This window comes from Typopeltis vanoorti, chromosome 19 (assembly GCF_054136105.1).
Source record: "Typopeltis vanoorti isolate ZY-2024b chromosome 19, IOZ_Tvanoo_1.0, whole genome shotgun sequence".
In the NCBI taxonomy this organism is placed as follows: Eukaryota; Metazoa; Arthropoda; class Arachnida; order Uropygi; family Thelyphonidae; genus Typopeltis; species Typopeltis vanoorti.
Window position 1 is genome coordinate 23,821,421 of NC_143567.1, and position 19,316 is coordinate 23,840,736.

General features: G+C 35.0%; 1 long non-coding RNA gene across 1 annotated transcript in view; it reads left to right on the top strand.

Annotated features, from left to right (window-relative positions):
* The first annotated feature begins 1,152 nt into the window (after positions 1–1,152).
* LOC150095912 (uncharacterized) overlaps positions 1,153–19,316 on the top strand; it is a 141,006-nt gene continuing 122,842 nt past the window's right edge. Inside the window, exons 1-2 of the long non-coding RNA XR_016549964.1 lie at positions 1,153–1,268; positions 18,595–18,723. This is a non-coding gene — a long non-coding RNA (uncharacterized LOC150095912). The remainder of the gene's footprint in view (positions 1,269–18,594; positions 18,724–19,316) is intronic.

The following is a 19,316-nucleotide window of genomic DNA, read 5'->3' on the forward strand; positions in this document are numbered from 1 at the left end:
AACTCCTTGGAGCTGCCCATAATAATAATAATAATCTCAAGCAGGGTCTCTAAAAGCATGAAAATTCATAAGATCAGCATACAGCTGAGATTAAGGATTGAGAACAGACCAAAAAAACATGAATAAAAATAATCTTCGCTTACTCCCGTTAAGAAATGAAAATCATCAAATTCATCTAGATGTTAGTTTCCTCTATATATTTATCCTGTCATCCTGGCATTAAACATCCATTTTTTAGATTTTATTACCTACCTTACATTCAGCAATATTTATATTTAAATAATTCAATAGATAATTTTATATTTATAGATTTAAGAAATTTGCTACTGCCAAAGATTTTATGGATATTGTTTAAGTTTAACAGAAATGCATATAACGTTGACAATTCTCCAAACATTCTAGAATCCTTCATCATTAATGACCCTTTTAAATATGTTGTTACTATTTTTTGTTCTTGTTAAAGAAACATTCGCATGGTTTCTTCTCCCGTGTTAAAACAAACCCAGTTAGTCTCATCTACATGTTATCAGAAACTCGGCTTTTATTGCCACCACGCAGAGAAATTCAGCGTAGAATTCACACTATTTCAAACAATTCCAGTTATGTTCAGGTTAAGAATACGAGATGGCAGCAGTTGCCTCATCACACTATTTTCAAATCGCTGGTTGGGCGAACTCATTAAGGAGTTATGTCTAAATGGAAACTATCAGCCTTCCTTCTGATATCAAAAACATAGGACTAAAGGATTATTCCACCTACTCCTTCTGTAAAATAAAAAGAGTTAGAATATTTATATTTTACATTTATTACGCGCTTGCAATGTTGACAGCTACACTGCCCTCTGTTGCCAAGGCACTTAAGGACGTTGGTTTCATTAGAAGTTTTCTCTGTCAGAAATATTGTTTTAAATGCTGACTTGTTTTATTGCATTAAATAATAAATTTAAGCAATTTTTAATCACCATGAAGTTTTTCAGCTCTAAATTCTAAAGTTCAAATTCCGATATTTTGCGAGATAAATCGGAATCTGAATACTAAGTAAATCACATGATTTCATAACGACCAATGAACTGCAGCGATACTCGCGGGAAACATTTTCCTGAAGAATTTAATGAGTGTAGGCTTGTGATGCATTCGATGTTAATTCTTCTCTGAACATATCCCAATAATAAGCCTTTCAAGGCAGCTCGGTACAACGTATGAATTTGAGGTTCTGTGATTCGGGTAGAATGGAGCTCGCTCTACTCTTTATTTACAAGACTTAACTAGGTAATTGTGGTTGATTTTTGGGACTAAGGTGATCTTCATTCCACCCGAAGTTTCAAAATTAGCATATCATGCAATTTCTTACATTTTAGTGGTAACAGCTCATAACTAGTTTATGAATTAATCCATAAATAAATTTTGATTTTCATGGAGTTTGCTAATAATATATGCTCTATTATTTGACAGCAGTGTTAATTTGTTTTTATTCAGACTGTATCATGTCTGTGTTCCTGGTTGTAGGACTTCTGGTATTCTGCAGTTAAGAATTTCAGATATATACAGGATGCCGATTAAACGTATCGCCACATGTTTGTTTTTTCTTTACGAGCCTCCGCTGCGTAATTGCAAAAAATACAGGATATCGCATTCTTTGAAAAGATCAGAGTTCGATTTTTCATGACGAGAATAATCTTTATATAGACAATTTTCAAATGAATGTAGGTTATCTGTCTTATACAGCGATAGCACTGCGTTTTCTTCCGGAAACTTGGGGTTTTCATCACGCATATCATGAGACAGAAAAAGCAATACAGGTAAATTGGCATCAGAATTTGCACATTTATAGACAAAAAATACTACTGGCTGCAGATGTAATGGCGTACTGATAGTGTTTAATGACGTTGTGTAGATGTAGGATTGACTAGTGTAGACCAACATTTCTTAAATTTTGTTTCTCGGGACACTTTGTAGGGGTTCCCTAACGCATACCGACATTTATAACTTGTATAGATGTAGTTCCTGAGAAGGAAAAGTTACACTACTAGATATAGTTTCTGAGAAGAAAAAACTGCAACACTAAGGTTTCCTACCTGTTGCATCATCTAAATAAGTATTTAAAAAATTCAGTAAATACATAAATATATTATTGAAATTCTCTGTTGCTGTTTTCCCCAGTTTGAAGTAGAATTTGACACATTAGTCTTTTGTTGTGATAGAGTGAAGTCAAAAGGCAAAGTCTGCTTCATAAGTTATTGTTCTTTAATAATTGCAGGCTACATCTCTGAAATAATGAAATCCAACAGACTGTTATACCTTCTAGCTCTGTACTAACTGCAGTAGTGTCTGAGAAACATACCTTGTAATCGCCACCTGGGAGCATATAAGATTTAGAAATGTGCATTTGAGCTTTCTGCCTCAAACGTTGCTGTTAATCACATATGAAGTATGCAAGTTCATATTTTCTTAACCTCACAAAACAAAAGCAGTACTTTGGTTACCATTTACATCCTGACAAAATTGTAATAACCAATTGAATCATTTCATCAATGCAAAGATTTATTGGTTGATTTTCCAACCACTGTATTGTCATGCTTGACCAGTGAAAAGTATCATGTTTGATCCCAGGAACAGTGTTCCGAGATTATCTAAGTCTTATCCAATCCCATCCATAGTACTAAAGATATTTTAACCTACAGAAACTCATTTGGTTCTGAAATTCTTTTGTTTGGGTTCAATTATTCTGCTATGTGATTGCTGACTTATTTCTCCAAGATAGAATGTCTGTTTAAATGTTCCTGAAGGAACATGTTAACAGCACTCTTTCTTCATCTTTGCATCAAGAAACATTACGGATGATGAAGCACAATACAAGCATATCTCTGTCGTACAGCACGTTAGGTTCCAGGCAAGTGTCGTATAATGAATTTTGTCATATAACCAAATTCATTATATATGCATGTATAATGAATTCATTATAAATACTTGTAATGGTTTGCTGACATTTTTCAGCAGTCATATGTGCATAAATGACATAAGACAATTAATTATAAAAAATTTAGAATAATTTTTGCAGTCTAAAAAATTTATTCTGAATAGCTTAACTTAATGAAATATGTTAACCAGTTTGGTCATCAGTCTACACCATTAAAAGTTCTTCCATTTCAGTAATAAGATTGTCACACTTAACTGTAGTATTAACTAGTGTAGCACTTTTTATTTCACTTAGAATTTTGTTTTTAACAAAAGTAATGTGAAATAAGTTTTAGCCTGAGACTTCTCAGTGTTTAATACACCATCACTAAATTTAATAATTTTAAACTTAGTGTGTAATATGACAAGTTTATGCATCTTCTTCTTTGCACTGGAACCAACAGCACCTTTACTTTGAATTTTATCTTTCATTATAACTAAAATGAAATAACCATATATACCAGTCTGGTTGGCTGGGTATATAATACATGTGTAGAGGCTTAAGTGCTGTGAGAACATCATATTGGAGGCTTAATGGATTGTATACAGCACTCAGAAAGGATTAAAGCAGAATTTAATACTTCATATATATTTTGTCTCAGTAAATGAGACATCTTCAGGGATTACAAAAAAACTAATGTAACATCAAAAACAAATAAAACACAATACTAAGCCCAACCACGTGAGTGACACTAAAGTCCTATCTAGGTGGAGCATTAAAACAGAACTTAATACTTCCTATATATTTCATCTCAGTAAACAGTACTTTAAATAGAACAGTAAATAGGACCGCTCCACCTAGATAGGACTTTAGCGTCACCCACGTGGTGTAGTATTGTGTGTTATTTGTTTTTGATGTTACATTAGTTTTTTTGTAATCCCTGAAGATGTCTCATATACTGAGACAAAATATATAGGAAGTATTAAATTCTGTTTTAATCCTTCCTGAGTGCTGTATACAATCTATTAAGCCTCCAATATGTTGGTTGAAATGTAGAGTTATATAATAACTCTACATTTCAATCAACAGACTACAGGTTAGAATCTCACAGCATGGATGTTTGTGAAGATCTTTGATTATTGCTCTCTGGATTCAGAGCATGAAACATTTTTAAGTTACTTCAGATTTAAATAAAAATTGTTCCATGTTTTATCTAGAGTAGAAATCTCAGATTATCTGACAGTTTTCTTCCTCCACTTTCCAAGATCTGTTGTAGGTTGCAGATCCTTTGTCAGTAGAAGTGAAGTATACAAACATGCAATTTTGGCCATTTCAATAAAATGAATGCACTTTTCATGGACAGAAATTTGTATCTTGATTGTAGATATCAACAAAGGATCAGTGTAACGCCACTCAAATTAAATTGCTTATTTACTATGCTTGCTGAATACCATTAACTTGTTGGCATACAATTCTCTTGAAGAAATACATTTTTTAAAATAAAATGTGTAAGAATTTTTGTCATTTTTCCCTGGTTTAAATCTGTTTCATTTTCCTCTCCAAGCATTGTTCTTTTGGTTACAAGATTGAATACCCATTTGTTGAAGGACTGGAAAACTCCAGTACATATTCATTAAATATTACATGGCTTCATCCTCTGAAAGATAGTATGTAAGAAATCTTATAGTTAAAGATGCCAAGAACTTATATTCTTGGTTTAATTCTTTGTCCAAATGTGCAAGCATGAAGTAACTTCATGATTGGACTACTTGTATATAGAAGCTCTTGACTTCACATCAGTTGCCTTAGTTTCCCCATAATGCAAAACACCCTCCCCTTTCAGATGTGTGTAATGCTATGCATTATGGGAAGGGCCGCTACCCAGACTGGTTTTGATTTTGTTTAAGTGGGTGGGGGGTTTAAGTGGGCATCATACCTCTATAAACTCTCAGTGATCTACAAGATTACTCTAAATCTCACTGGGAACCCTAAAGGATCACTATTAAACTCATTACTCCTGATCTGAATCACTCCAGGACAGGAAACTCAGTGGTTCCACCCAATGATAGGCAAAACCTGCCACCAAGTAGGGCTTCTCTACTCTCCATGAAATAAGCAAACCCAATGATGAGCATTAATAAATGTCATCAGTGGGAGCCAGACCCACAAGAAATACCTAAGTAGACACAGGACCAGTGCATAGTATTTTTCTTGTGTGTGTAATTATGTTTGGTGCCTTTTTCAAAAAAGTATTTTTTGGATAAAGTGTGAATAAAACGAACAGGAAATGAAAAACAAATGAACACCGCTTTACAGTATAAGGTTACCTACAGACTAGTCCTGCTTATACAAATTTTTTCAAGTTATATAAATTTTCAAAATAATATAAGATAGTAATATAAAGTTAAGAGATTTATTCAAATATTCTTTACATTAATTTTGCATTAATAAATAAATTAATTTTGATGATTCAACGAAAATAGATAAGAGAATTTTACAAGAATGTTTCTCATTGGACTTGAGTTCGGCAATTATTTTGTGTCGCTGATGCCACCCTAGCAGCCCGCTAATATAATGGGCTCGAATGTCGAGAAGAATGAGTTATCAGTAGTAAGTCTACTTTTAGGGTGGACCACGTGCATCTGATCCGAATAAAATTAGGATATGGCCCTTACATGGAACTCAACAATTAACCATAAGTTGATTTATGATACATCAAACAATAAAGAACTATTTTAGGTATATTTTTGTAAATTTTAATAAAAAATTAGTGATATAATCAGGTCCAGGATACAATTTCAGAATTGATTTGTTCGTTTCCGGGAAGATCTGAAGGGGCCCAAATGGAAGACGACGTACATTCATAATTATATGTACCATTCGTTGTTAGTTTAAACTCTTATCTCATATTTTTTTGACATCTTTTAGGCGCCTTTTCTTCTGCAGCACCTGTGTATATTGCACACTTCGCACACGGCACCAGCCGGGCCTGAGTAGACATAATGCAGAAGTCTTATTTCTCATGCAATAGCTTTTGACTATTATATCTTATTATTAAAACACTCTGGATTAGAGATAGATGTTAAGTTTTTCCACTTGGTTATACTATAAATTAAAGATGGCAAGAAATTATATTCTTGGTTTAATTGTTTATCCAAGTGTAAGCAAACGATGTTTGCGCATGAAGTAACTTCATGAGTATATGGGAAATATGACTTCTGCATTACTTCAACCTTGGTATCCATTCTGCGTATGACTCCCACCGAGACCTCTGTAAAGATCGAAATTGGTCTGGGAAGTGTCCTATAATGCACAGCATTAGACACATCTGAAAAGGTGTATGTGCTTTGCATTATGGGATACTAAGGGATTTGATGTGAAGTCAATAGCTTCTATGTACAGGGTGGTTCAAAATTCCGTGTACAAACTGAGGGGAGGTAGAGAACATCAAAATCAACCATATTCACATAGGAAAGCATGACCTGAAATGCCACTGGAAGGTACTACTAACAGTGACACAAAGATACAGAAATAACACAAGGCGTTAAAAAAAAAAAAAAAAAAAAAAACTATTAGGCATAACTGAACAGTTCAATAGTAGTTGGATACATATGATTTCACATCAGGTGTTCAAAGTTATGACCATTAGCAGTGATGCGTGCCTGACAAGATGACGCATTGATTGCCGCACATTTTCAAAAATACCTGGATTTTCCTGGATATTAGCAATGCCGATGGCAATTCTTGCGAAGAGGTCCATGTCAGAGTCAACATGAGTTTCATACACCATAGATTTAAGGGTCCCCCACAGAAAGAAATCAATGCTTGATAAATCAAGTGAGCATGGGGGCCATGCGATGGGTCAATCAAGCCCCAAAGGATCTGTTCAAATACTGACTCATTGGAACATTGTTCAGTAAATCCTGCAGAACTTCCAGAAAGGTCTGATACTTCTGGGAGTCCAGTTGGGATGGTAACAGGTATGGGCTGACTAAACAGTCAGTGATGATACCTGCCCATACATTAATGGTGAAGTGTTGTTGTGTAGCATGTGATTGCACAACCTGTGGGTTCTCATGGGCCCACACATGAGCATTGTGGTGATTGAAGACCCTTCGCGAGTAAATGAAGCTTCATCCGTGAACAAAACACAAGTTGGAAAATCCGGGTCTACTACACTTTTCTGCAGAAACCACTGCACGAATTCCACACGTCGAGGATAATCTTCGGCCATCAGTAACTGGACCCGTTGCAGATGAAATAGATGTAAGGACTCAGTGCAAAACATGCAATACACTGGATCGAGATACTCCTGTAGCAGAGACAATGGCACGTGTGCTTGTCTTTGGATTATTGTCATTCGCATGCAACACCTCCTTTTCCATGGTGGGATTTCACGTCGATCATGGCCCACTATCATGCCTGTGATCCCTGAAGGATCCAATCACACAAATTCTGATGCAAATATGCAAACATTTGGTGATGCAGTACACGTCTGTTTGGGTACCTTGCGCTATTCATTCGTACAGTGGCTCGTCCATTACCGTCAGCTAACCTGTAAACGAGGTACATGTCTGCCATATCAGCGTTCGTAAAACGATGCATGTTCTTTGTATGACATAGAATGCTTGAATGAGGAAGCCCCAATTGCTCACCTTGAGTGCTGGCGACAGCGCCACCTATCAGTTTCGGTTGCATTTCCGGTCAGGATTTTCTATGTGAATATGGTTGATTTGATGTTCTCTACCTCCCCTCAAAACTTGTACATGGAATTTTGAACCACCCTGTATATACAAGTAGCCCAGTTACTTCACATGCAAACATTATTTGCTTACACTTGAATAAATTCTTGGCATCTTTAATTTATAGTATAACCAACCGAAAAACATTTCAGCAAATGTAATGTTTAGTTTCATGACTATCCCATCTACATAAGGCTCTAGGCATATCACATTGCCCCTCTTTTTTTTCTCTTTTTTTTTTTACTAGAAAGATGAAATTGTTCTGGGATAATAATTTTTTCTTTTCTTTAAAAAACGATCATAATCAACATAAGTGCCAATACTAAACAATACCAAACCAAAACCAAGCCTCTATTTGGCCTGAATTCAGCTTGTTCTTCACCAAGCTTTTCTTCTACAATTCTTCTCAACTGTTTCTCAAGTATACTTGCATATATCTTATCAGGAACACTCAGTAGGGAAATACCTCTGTAATTCTCACATTCAATTTTATTTCCATTTTTATATATGGATACTATGAGAGCTCTACTCCAATCATTAGGAATTCGGCCCTCTGTCCAGGCCTTCTGAACTATGCAGTGCAGCCACTGCAAGACTTTTATACCACCATAATTCAGCATTTCTGGTCGAATATCATCTACTCCTGCTGCCTTTCCACATTTTAAGCCTTTTGATGCCTTTTTCTACTTCAAGTATGGATATGTATTCTTGACTGTATGCCTTTTTCTTTTTTTTTTTTTGAAAGTTTATTTTTCACTTGGTTAGAGTATAATAAAATTAGTTTAATCCTTTATCCAAGTGTGAGCAAACAAAGTTTGCGCCTGAAAGTATCTTCAGGACCTTACCCCAGTCCTGAAGATACTTTCAGGCGCAAACTTTGTTTGCTCACACTTGGATAAAGGATTAAACTAATTTTATTATACTCTAACCAAGTGAAAAATAAACTTTCAACATCTTTCTATAAATCCAGAGTAATTTATTAAAAAGGGTGGCACACCATTTAGCAACTCATATAGGTAGAGATGACCTGCTAATGCTTCTTCCTGGTATCTCCACTTGGGCCTGGCTCCCACTGAAGAGACCTCAATAAAGGTCGAAACTAGTCTGGGTAGTGGCTCTTCCCTTAATGCATAACGTTAGACATATCCGCAAGAAGATGTGTTTTGCATTATAGGAGATACTGAGATAGGATTATTGGTAGCTTGCTCCACCTTTGCAACGAGCTGTCCTGGTGTTGTACCACCTTACCCCAGTCCTGAAGATACTTTCAGGTGCAAACTTTGTTTGCTCACACTTGGATAAAGGATTAAACTAATTTTATTATGACTGTATGCCTGTTGAGTGTTTTTTTATCACTATGCTATCACTGCTTGTTTCATTTATAATTTCTCGAAGTAATTACTTCATACTTCAAGGATATCTTTTTCTTCCATTTTCATGTCATCTTTATCATCTCTAACTCCTTTTACAGTACTCTTTCCTCCATTTCTAAGCTTCTTCAACAATCTCCAAAATATTTTGCCACCTTCTTGATATTTAATTTCTATGTTCTTGCCGAAGTCCTCCCATGACTTTTGTTTAGCTAGTTTTACACAGTGTTTAGCGTTCTTATATTTCTCTCTGTATTCTCTAAGAGCACAAGCTGACTTATTTGCCAGGAACGTTTGATATGCTTTCTTCTTTTCCTTCACTGCTTTTTTAACTTCCTGTGTCCACCATGGAGTCCTGATTTTTCCATCCTTGCAGACAACCTCACCACATGCCTCTCTGGCTGAATCAATCAAGGTTTTCTTCTGCCATTGAATCTCTAAAGTTTGGTTCCTGTTCTCAAATTCTTTTATTTTTTCTTCAATAATCTTTGTGCATTTTAGTCTACAGTTCACATCTGAGAGCTGCTCAACTTTTATTCGCTTTAAAACTTTTTTACATGTTATTCTTTTCGATATGAAATTCAATTTTATCCTGCTCGAGACTAAACGGTGATCACTTCCAATTTCAAATCCTCTGTACACTCTGGTGTCCTGCACCAGGGAGAAAACATCACTATCAACAATAACATAGTCAATGGGACTTTTCTTATTTCTTGTCTCTTCTCTCCATGTGAATTTATACACATTTTTATGTTTGAGCATGGTGTTAGTAATAACCAGTCCATGTCCTGAGCAGAAATCCAACAAATATTTCCCATTATTATTAGCTTTGCTCTTTTCTCCAAATTTTCCTAATATATTTTTGCATGTCTGACAATCATTTCCTACTCTGCTGTTTAGATCCCCAACAAGAACCAACTTTTTCATTGTGTCAGATGCTTTCTGTAAATCCTCAAATTCCTCTACCTTAGTAGAACCTTCTGTGGGGCCATAGGCACAAATAAGTCTCATTGTCCAGTTTCCCATTCTGATATTTGCCCACATCACTCTACTTGAGACTGCCTGCCATGCAAGAAGATTAGCCTCGTATTTAGTGTTGAATACAATGGCTACTCCTTCTTTTTCTTGATTGTCACTGCCTGAATAGAGCATTCTGTATTTATTGCTCAGAAAGATCTCGCCAGTTTTTGTCTTTTTTGTTTCAGTCATCCCTATTATGTCGATCTGGTACTTATCTAATTCCTCAGCTAGCTCCATTTCTTTGCCATTCAGGCTTCTTATGTTGATAGTACAGATCTTTAACTCTGGTGATTTTGAGTTGGGATGTTTTTTCAGATTTGTTCCAGTAGCTGACTTTTTGCTGTTCACAATGGTGAAAACAACAGGGGCCTTGTTTAACCTGGTGATGCCCTAGCCGGCATGAAATTTTGTCATATTGTACTATCATTTTGTAATTTGGTTTAAACCAATAAGAATTACAATTTGGTTGGCTAAATCCCAAATTGTCAGCCCATCCTCGTTCATTCAATATCCAGGTAGATACTCAACAGGGTGCACCACGAGAAGGTGAGGATTGGACATTAGGTCAGAAGCCCTGGTCGGTTCTCCGCATTCCTTTTAAAGGCTATGTGGAAGTCTCCTCTCAGTTATACAGCTTTGACCCTTAAGCACACCCTATGTATGTATGTATGTAATGTAATTCTTGCACTTAGGTATTTTCTTCTTCACTTTGTCACTAAGATTCAAATGACTGCATTCTTCTATATCTAATTTTACCTTTGTCGGTATGTAAAGTTTCTCAGTCACTTGAAATCTGAAAGTTCTTCAATAAAACTTGGAGTCCTATTTAGGTCTGCTGCTGCCACCACCAGATTTCTCCATTTGTCCCTATCACAGGCTGTTTCTAAAGTGAGGTATTCATCCAGTTGTTTTATGCCCTTCATTATCACATTCATCCATCCATATCTTGTTCATGTCTTTTCTTGTCAGTTCTGTTTGTAAATACTAATTCAATCAATTGTCATCTTCCTTTTTATCATGCCCAAACAATTCAAACATTTATTTCTCATAAATGATAGAATGCCTAGTCTTTTAAAACAAATGTTGTGTGTGTAATGCCTAGTCTTTTAAAACAAATGTTGTGTGTGTGTGTGTGTGTGTGTGTGTGTGTGTGTGTGTGTGTTGGCATTCCCAGTTCTCTCCTCTCGATGCATAGCATTCTAGTTATTAATGTTGACTGTTAAATAATTAAAATTGCTCAGTTGCGATGGATCCTTGAAAAAGCACGTATATTCAGCCTTTCCTTGACAACATTTTTGGTTATTTGCTTACAAAATTGGACGTGATTACATTGCATACCCTGATAGCCATCTCCATCAATAATGATTTTGTTATCTTAAGCTTGTAGGATGTCCTCATTCACCTACATTTGGATTTCTAATGATGCTTTCTTATGGTGAGGTGAATATCCTGGCATTGGAAAACATTAGAGACCTAAACAGAAAGATCATTGGCGAGCATCCAGATCTAGCATCTGGAAGTCCAGATTTTATATCAAAGCTCGATAAATATTTCTACAGAGAACATACTTTGCAGATGGTGTGGTGATTACATAGTTATCTGAGTTATATATACTTGCAGAGTTTTCCTCGGTGTATACTGTTATATACCTTCCTTCCCCCCCCCCTACACACACACACGACATACAAGATGTCGTTTTTATCAAATTCATGTCTAACAGTTCTGAAATTGTGATCATTTGATTTTCTTTTGCAGAAATGCTATAAGTAATATCAATGGAGATTATCAGCAAGTGTCTAAGAGTTGGTAATTGTGGGGTATGCTTTTTAAAAAAATTGTTTGTATTCCTCTTTTTTTGCAGCATTAGCATGAGTTATTAAATTTCAGTTGACAAGGAGTGTTCCTTCAGTTTTAGAAGTTTTGCTGCAATTTTATTTTCACCTTATCTGCCTTGTATTTTAAATGTTTTAATAGCATTCTTAACTTCACTTAGAGATAATTTGCACTAATTGTAGGTTTTCCACATTTTTCAAAACATTGAAAAATGCAAAAAATTATACTTCTTGGTCATTAGTCCATATTTGGGTTTGTGGTTTTGATTTCTTATAAGAATTCCACTGTCCCTGAAAAAACCATTTAGTTATTTATATTATTTTTCAGTTTCTTTAATTATTTTTTTTCCTTTTGAATAGTATTTTACTAGTTAGATTTCTGCAACTTTCTCTCTCAGTATTCTCTGATGAACTTGTAGTATTTTGAGATTGATCTAGAGATTTTGTAACAGAAAAGTGAAGGAGAAGATAAGTGTGTGCTGCCTAGGTATGATAATCCAGAGCTGTTAAGAAGAGTAATGATAATGGAGATGATAGTAAGAATGTGCAGAAAGAGAGGTCTAAAATACATGGATGCTTGAAGTGCATTTGCTGATAGGATTGTTTTGGATTTATGCTTGAAGTAGCCAAAGCATTGAGACCAGTGTATTATGTCTGTAAACATATGTTAATACATGTTATGATAGGTTTCACGGTATAAAAGAACACAGATGGTTAAGAAAATAACTATTTATTAACTTAAAGGCTAATATTTCGCTGGTCTTATATCCAGCATCTTCAGAGCACACAACACAAAGTTTGTTACAAAGGCAAGACAACCACAATCCGGTGTAACAGTGGGGACAGTATAAGTGATTGCAGCATGCAACACAAGACTAAAGTCCTAATACGGCACCATCTAGGTTTAAAAAAAAAAAAAAAAAAATTACAAGTTTTGAAATAGTAGTCCAAATGATAAAAAATAAATAAAAGTAATAAATATTAATTTGGTCTTAGGATGACTGTCTCCCAAATCTTTGGTAGATTTATACAGCCATACTTGTTTAGGTTTGGGGTATGTTTCAAGGCTTCTGTTGATTCCAGGAACAACCTCTCTGACTTGTAGAAGCTTCTGTGTATTACTTTTGTTTCTTTCCAATTGATCCTGTGTGCAGGGGTATCCAGAGCATGGTCTGCCAGACCCGACTTACCATAGCGAAAGTGTCGGATCTGGCAGACCATGCTCTGGATACCCCTGCACACAGGATCAATTGGAAAGAAACAAAAGTAATACACAGAAGCTTCTACAAGTCAGAGAGGTTGTTCCTGGAATCAACAGAAGCCTTGAAACATACCCCAAACCTAAACAAGTATGGCTGTATAAATCTACCAAAGATTTGGGAGACAGTCATCCTAAGACCAAATTAATATTTATTACTTTTATTTATTTTTTATCATTTGGACTACTATTTCAAAACTTTGAATTTTTTTTTTTTTTTTTAACCTAGATGGTGCCGTATTAGGACTTTAGTCTTGTGTTGCACGCTGCAATCACTTATACTGTCCCCACTGTTACACCGGATTGTGGTTGTCTTGCCTTTGTAACAAACTTTATGTTGTGTGCTCTGAAGATGCTGGATATAAGACCAGCGAAATATTATCCTTTAAGTTAATAAATAGTTATTTTCTTAACCATCTGTGTTCTTATACCGTGAAACCTATCATAACATGTCTGACGAACACATAAGCCTATCCACGCGTATATGTTAATACAAAAGCAGCAGCCATCCAGCATCTTTTTTTAGTGCAACACACTAAACATGCTTCTCTTCCTCTTTTTTTTCCATCTATCTCTGGAACAACCTTTGTGATATTACCAGGCAGTTACAACTTGCAACTATTCAAGAAAAATAGCAATAAGTTTCTTCTTTCTCAATCCTCATCTAGCCCCACATGCAGTATCGATGTGCTTAGGTTCTTTGACCTGTCATGTATGAGATTAATATATTAAATCTGTTATTCTGACTGGTATATCTGTTTACTGGGATTAAAAACTGAGTTTCTGAGGAAGGGAAACCCTACTACCTTCACATGAAGCCAGGACGATAAAAGGGAGCTGTATAGATTGCATTTGAATGCAGAAGGACCAAGAATTTGGAGAGGCTGTTGTTTTCTTGGCAGATGAGTGTTAATGGACAGCAAAACTAGGGTTGCTATCATGGTGGATAGCTGGGATTCCCTAATGGGGAAACATTGGCTTGGACAATGAGAGGATGTATAATATGTTACAGATCCAAGTGAAGCCTACAATGAGTAGTAATAGTTCTGAAATACTAAAAATGCACTGGTGTTTCTATATACAAGTGCCAGGATTATTAGTAATAAAGGGATAGAATGGACTGTCTGAAAATTATTGGAATCAGTGAAATTATCTGTTTAAAATCTAGTAGATGTAAATATAAGAACTACATCTGTAATCATGTGTATGGCAAGTCAGGACTGGCAGACCATGCTCTGGATATTCCTTTTAGGGAATTAAATGGAAGAAAATTATTCTACCCAAAAGTTCCTACAGGCATGAGAAACTATTTTTAGAATCAGCCAAATAGTTTCGCATACTGTGACAAACTCTTTTTGTGCTTTGAAGATGCTGGATATAATATCAGCAAATAAGTTAATAAATGTGCCAGCCTGGTTGGCCGAGTGGTTAGCTTATCCACTCTCCAGCCAAAAGGTTGCGGGTGCAAATCCTGCTGTGTGCATGGATGGTTGTGATTATCTGTGAAAATACTAGTGGTGATAGCAGGCAATACATGACATTGATGTAGATGATGTAATTAGTGGATTGAGAGATGGAGAGTTGTAGAGTAGGTGCCCTCCCTTAATGAGTCCTTGGAGGTGTCATGTAATAATAATTATATTAGTGATTTTCTTATTTTGTATTGTCATTAGTACCATGAATATAAATTAACAAGAATGAACTCTGAAGGATAGACATAACACCAGAAAAATGTCATTAGATCTAGATTTTTTTATTTTTATTTATTTTTGAAGGGGTGATGTCTACTTTCAGCAACATTCTTATATCATTTGGAATGAAATATCAAATGATGATGTTATGATTTAAGGATGGTACAAATGCATCATCAACGCATGAATTCTATGAAAAATTAATAATCCAGGGGTATGGCTTTCCTGTGTGCAAGAATGCAGCAGCAGCCCCATCCAATAGCAAGATGTGAAAGTAGTTTGGGGGAAAAAAAGCTAATTGTGACAAGACTAAAAAAAAAAAAAAATAATAATAATAATGGCTGCCATTCAGACATAAGTTTCTTGTAATACCATTTTCAAAATGAGTTTTGGATGTGCATATATTTCTAGTTAGGAAAGAAAGATGGAGATGCAATTAAACGTAGTCATGTTATGCTTAATTCCTCTCTTGAATATTTCATATGCATCTTCGCTTATGAGCAAGAAATTAAGTGAAATGTTTCATTAGTGTGTTTTCAGTGGAAAAAGTTTTTTCATTAGAAAACTAAAATGAGAAATCCAACCTAAAAATACAGTACAGAAATTGTGAAGATACCATACATGGCATTCGTATAATATCAAAACATTTTCCATGGAAAACATGGCATCTTGGTGTACATTTTTGCACAAGGCACTACTTCACAACTGCTAACTCTATACAAAGCTGAACTGTGCCCTGCCATGGATTGTTGCTCCCATATTTGGGGTGGTGCACTAAAATCCTCTAAGATTGCTTAATTCTATTTAGAAGAGGGCAATCTGACTGATCCTTCTCTCATTAGGCTTTCAGTTTCTACCTTGTGCCTCTTCTGCAGACTTTCATGGAGACTACTCTGCTGAATTGGCCACTATTATTCCTTCACTCTCCTCCAAAATCATTAAAACAAGAGCCACTGCTAACCAACACCCTTTTGCAGTCCATCTCGAAACTCACCGAACCAACTTCACTGCTTCCTCTCTCATTCATCTGCTTATGTCCTTTGGAACGGTCTTCCTGACTCTATCTGCCCCAGAGATTACAACCCTCAGCTATTCAAGCAAAATATGAACAGTTTTTCCTTCTATTCCTCTTGCCCACACTTCGCACTGATGTGCTATAGGTTTTGTGGCCTTTCTGTGTGGATCAGATATAAAAATAAGTAAAATAAAATCTGTAGTTTATTTCAATGGGTGATTGAAGAATATTATATATACAATTCTTCTTCACCAATGACTAAAGTTTTGCAGAGTGTGCCATTATTCTATTGGATATGAGAGCAACAATTTGTGTTAGATCACTTGTGACACCAGATGCTTTGGGATCTTTGTTAGACTAGTACAGTTAAAAATGTGAATATTAAAATATCTATGCAAGATGAATTTGTTTGTTAGAAAAATTATACTGAAGGAAATCGGCATTTGGTGATTGGTGCATTAAGAGCGTGATGGATGAAACATACTAATCTTATAGAATGAAAAGCGATTTTTAGCCAAGGAAGATGAAAGAGAAGATTCAAAGTTGGAAATTCTCTGGCATCATAGTGTAAGGATGCCACCTTTTTGGCTAAAACAATAAGGTTGTATGGTTGGGGAAACTTAAAAGGTAAACATTAGTCTTGCTGAAAATGTAGTTCGTGTGGAAATGTAGATGTGTATTGATTGAAATGAATATCATTGTAGTAAGAACTAAGACCATGCATTTGTGAAGAAGAGCTAGAAGATTTTAGGATGTTTTGTCTTTTTCTGAATATTAAATTTCTCTTTGCTTGACTTTTTGTGGTTATTTATTTTAAGGTGAAACTGAAGGTTGTACTAGGAATATTTAGTAAGGATGCTTTTACTAAACAGTAAAACTGGGAATTTTACTTGACTGAATAGTGGACCTTGATATACCCTACATCTCATTGCTCACATTCAAGCAGCCCATCCCACACACCTAACAGTTCTTTGGAATTAAGCCCAAAGAAAATAATGCTACTAGACCAGTAAGTGATTCTTTGCAGGATGAAAAACCTTGCTCTCCCACCACTACCTTTATGAGATTGGCTAATCGCCCTTCAGTTTGGAAAGGTTCTTGTCAGTTGATGGAATCTGAATCCACTTTTACCTATCCAAAGGGCATCATCTCTACTGACTCAGCAACGGAATCTTCTGCCTAGCAGAATAATTGCAGCTAGTTTATTGGCTTACTGACCTGGAATGGTTCTAAATCAATGCCATTAGTTTTGCCCACCCCCCTCCATTAGATTTCCATCTACTACATATTGATTAGAAAATAGAAACACTATACATTTGACCAACTAGAACTTGGTTGATTAATAGTGATGTTATTTCTTTTTTTTTTTTTTCTTCTTTTAATGCTTCTAATCTGTACATGATATATACAATGGACAGTACTGCATCTAGATTCTATTTGTTACTCATTGGACTATTGCTGTATTCTCACTGTATTATTAGGCTATCCTTGTCTTCTTTTCTTCTTGCAGTAGCTTACTAGCCCTCCTTTGAATAGTGTGTAGGCATGTGCACAACACTAATATTTTTCTCTGTTGGTAAGCATTGAGTGTGAATAAATGAAGTTCTACCACATATAATATAGAATGCAATATGACTACTGATCACTTCACTTATAATGAATCTGATTGTTAATGGAATGAAGGATAGTAAAGGAGATGAAATAATATAGTAAACAATAACAGTCCTAAACAAGCAATAAATAGAAATTTGTTTAGAAAAGGAAAAATTCTGAAAACCTTGCTCCTGGTTTAATGATAATTGTGCATCATGTTCCCTTCTCATTACCATTGGAACAACTCTGCCTCTCCATGCACCAGTAGTAGTTACTTACTCTTCTGCAGTAAGGTACAAGGAAGAATTTGTGATGACTGGCATTTGTAGCCTTGGCCTATATATTATCCAAAAATAGTGGTTCCCTCCTGGATATGTCCTTGTCTCTACCATCTTGTCAGTAATCTTTCTTTGAAAGAAAAATCCCTTGTTTCAGCATTATATTGTTTTGATGGTTCCATAGCTTGCTTTTACTGAAGTTTTTAAAATAGTTTAGTTCTGTTACATCACTCTCTTGACATTAGATATGTTGTGAGTCAGTGTACATAATCATAGTGATGCTTATCATTTATTTATAATTCCCTGAACCTCTGCTCTTCAAATTAAGTTTTTGTTGATGAATATTATACTTATGGAACACATTCGTTTTGTATAGTAGTCGCGCATCTTTTTTTTTCTCAAAGAATGTAACGCTTGCTTTCATTGCTGTCATTAGTGTCTCATAATGTCACTAATATTCATTTTTATTTTAAATGTTGAAAATTTACTGTATATAGGCAGAAAATCATGGAAAATCATATATATGCAAATCTCCTGTAAGAACATATCGTTTCCATTGATAGTTGGGATGTATAAAACAAAGGTAAACCCACTTTTCCCATTTGCATTTTTAGTCAGCTGTGCAACTAGCACTTGACCAGTATCAATACTCCTAAAGGGTAAATTTATTTTTTCCTTGAAAAATAATCCTAAAATAACAAAATTCCACATGTGGATCTGTTCTCCATTAAGAATCCCTAAATTTTTAGAATTATTATATTCAAACAGGAAAAAGGTTTTTTTTTCTCATATTACTGTACATTAAAGTGTCTGTCAACAATTATTAAATGTCATCTAATATTAGAGTTAACAGTTCATGATGAATACTTCTATTATATTTAAATCATTTATATTTTGCAGAGCAACTTCTTAATGTAGCAATCACTGTGACTAGGAGATTAGATTCCTGCTATAATCAACAAGATGATGTAAAGAATATCAAGAAAACAAAACTTTTCAGAAAGAAGAAATTATTTGTATGCAGTTAAAGTATGTACAGTTTGAAAATCTATTGAATGTTATTAAATTAATAACCGTTTAAAAACTATTCTTAAAATAAACAGAGGAAGTAAGATTTTTAAGAAACAAGTTATCTGATATGCAAGAAAAAATTCTAAAAGATTTGGATTCTGGATAGTAGAAGAGTAGCTGTTTTATAGGCATAACTTGTAACAAGAATATTTATACATTGTATTGTATTATTATCTTAAAGTGCTTCTAAGAACCCATAATGAAGATAACTTCATGCAAAATCTGCAAGGAAACATTCAGATTTAGATAGTTACAGAATGCATTTTAAAAACATGTTGATAACAGGCCTTTCACGTGTCCGGTATGTTTGAAGAAATTTTTAAAATGAAGAAATCTTGGGGGTACATTTGTAACCTCACACTAAAGAAACCTTTCAGCTGTGGCAAATAATTTTCAGTTTGGTTGCATTATGTGACATCTTTTGATACACACTGAAAAGAAACCATTCACTTGTGGTAAATGTTCACTTAAAAACTCCATGTTGATACAGTGGGCTATAGTTGTCCTTGAATTTGATTCACAGAGAAGAAAAAAACACATGAAATTTTGTG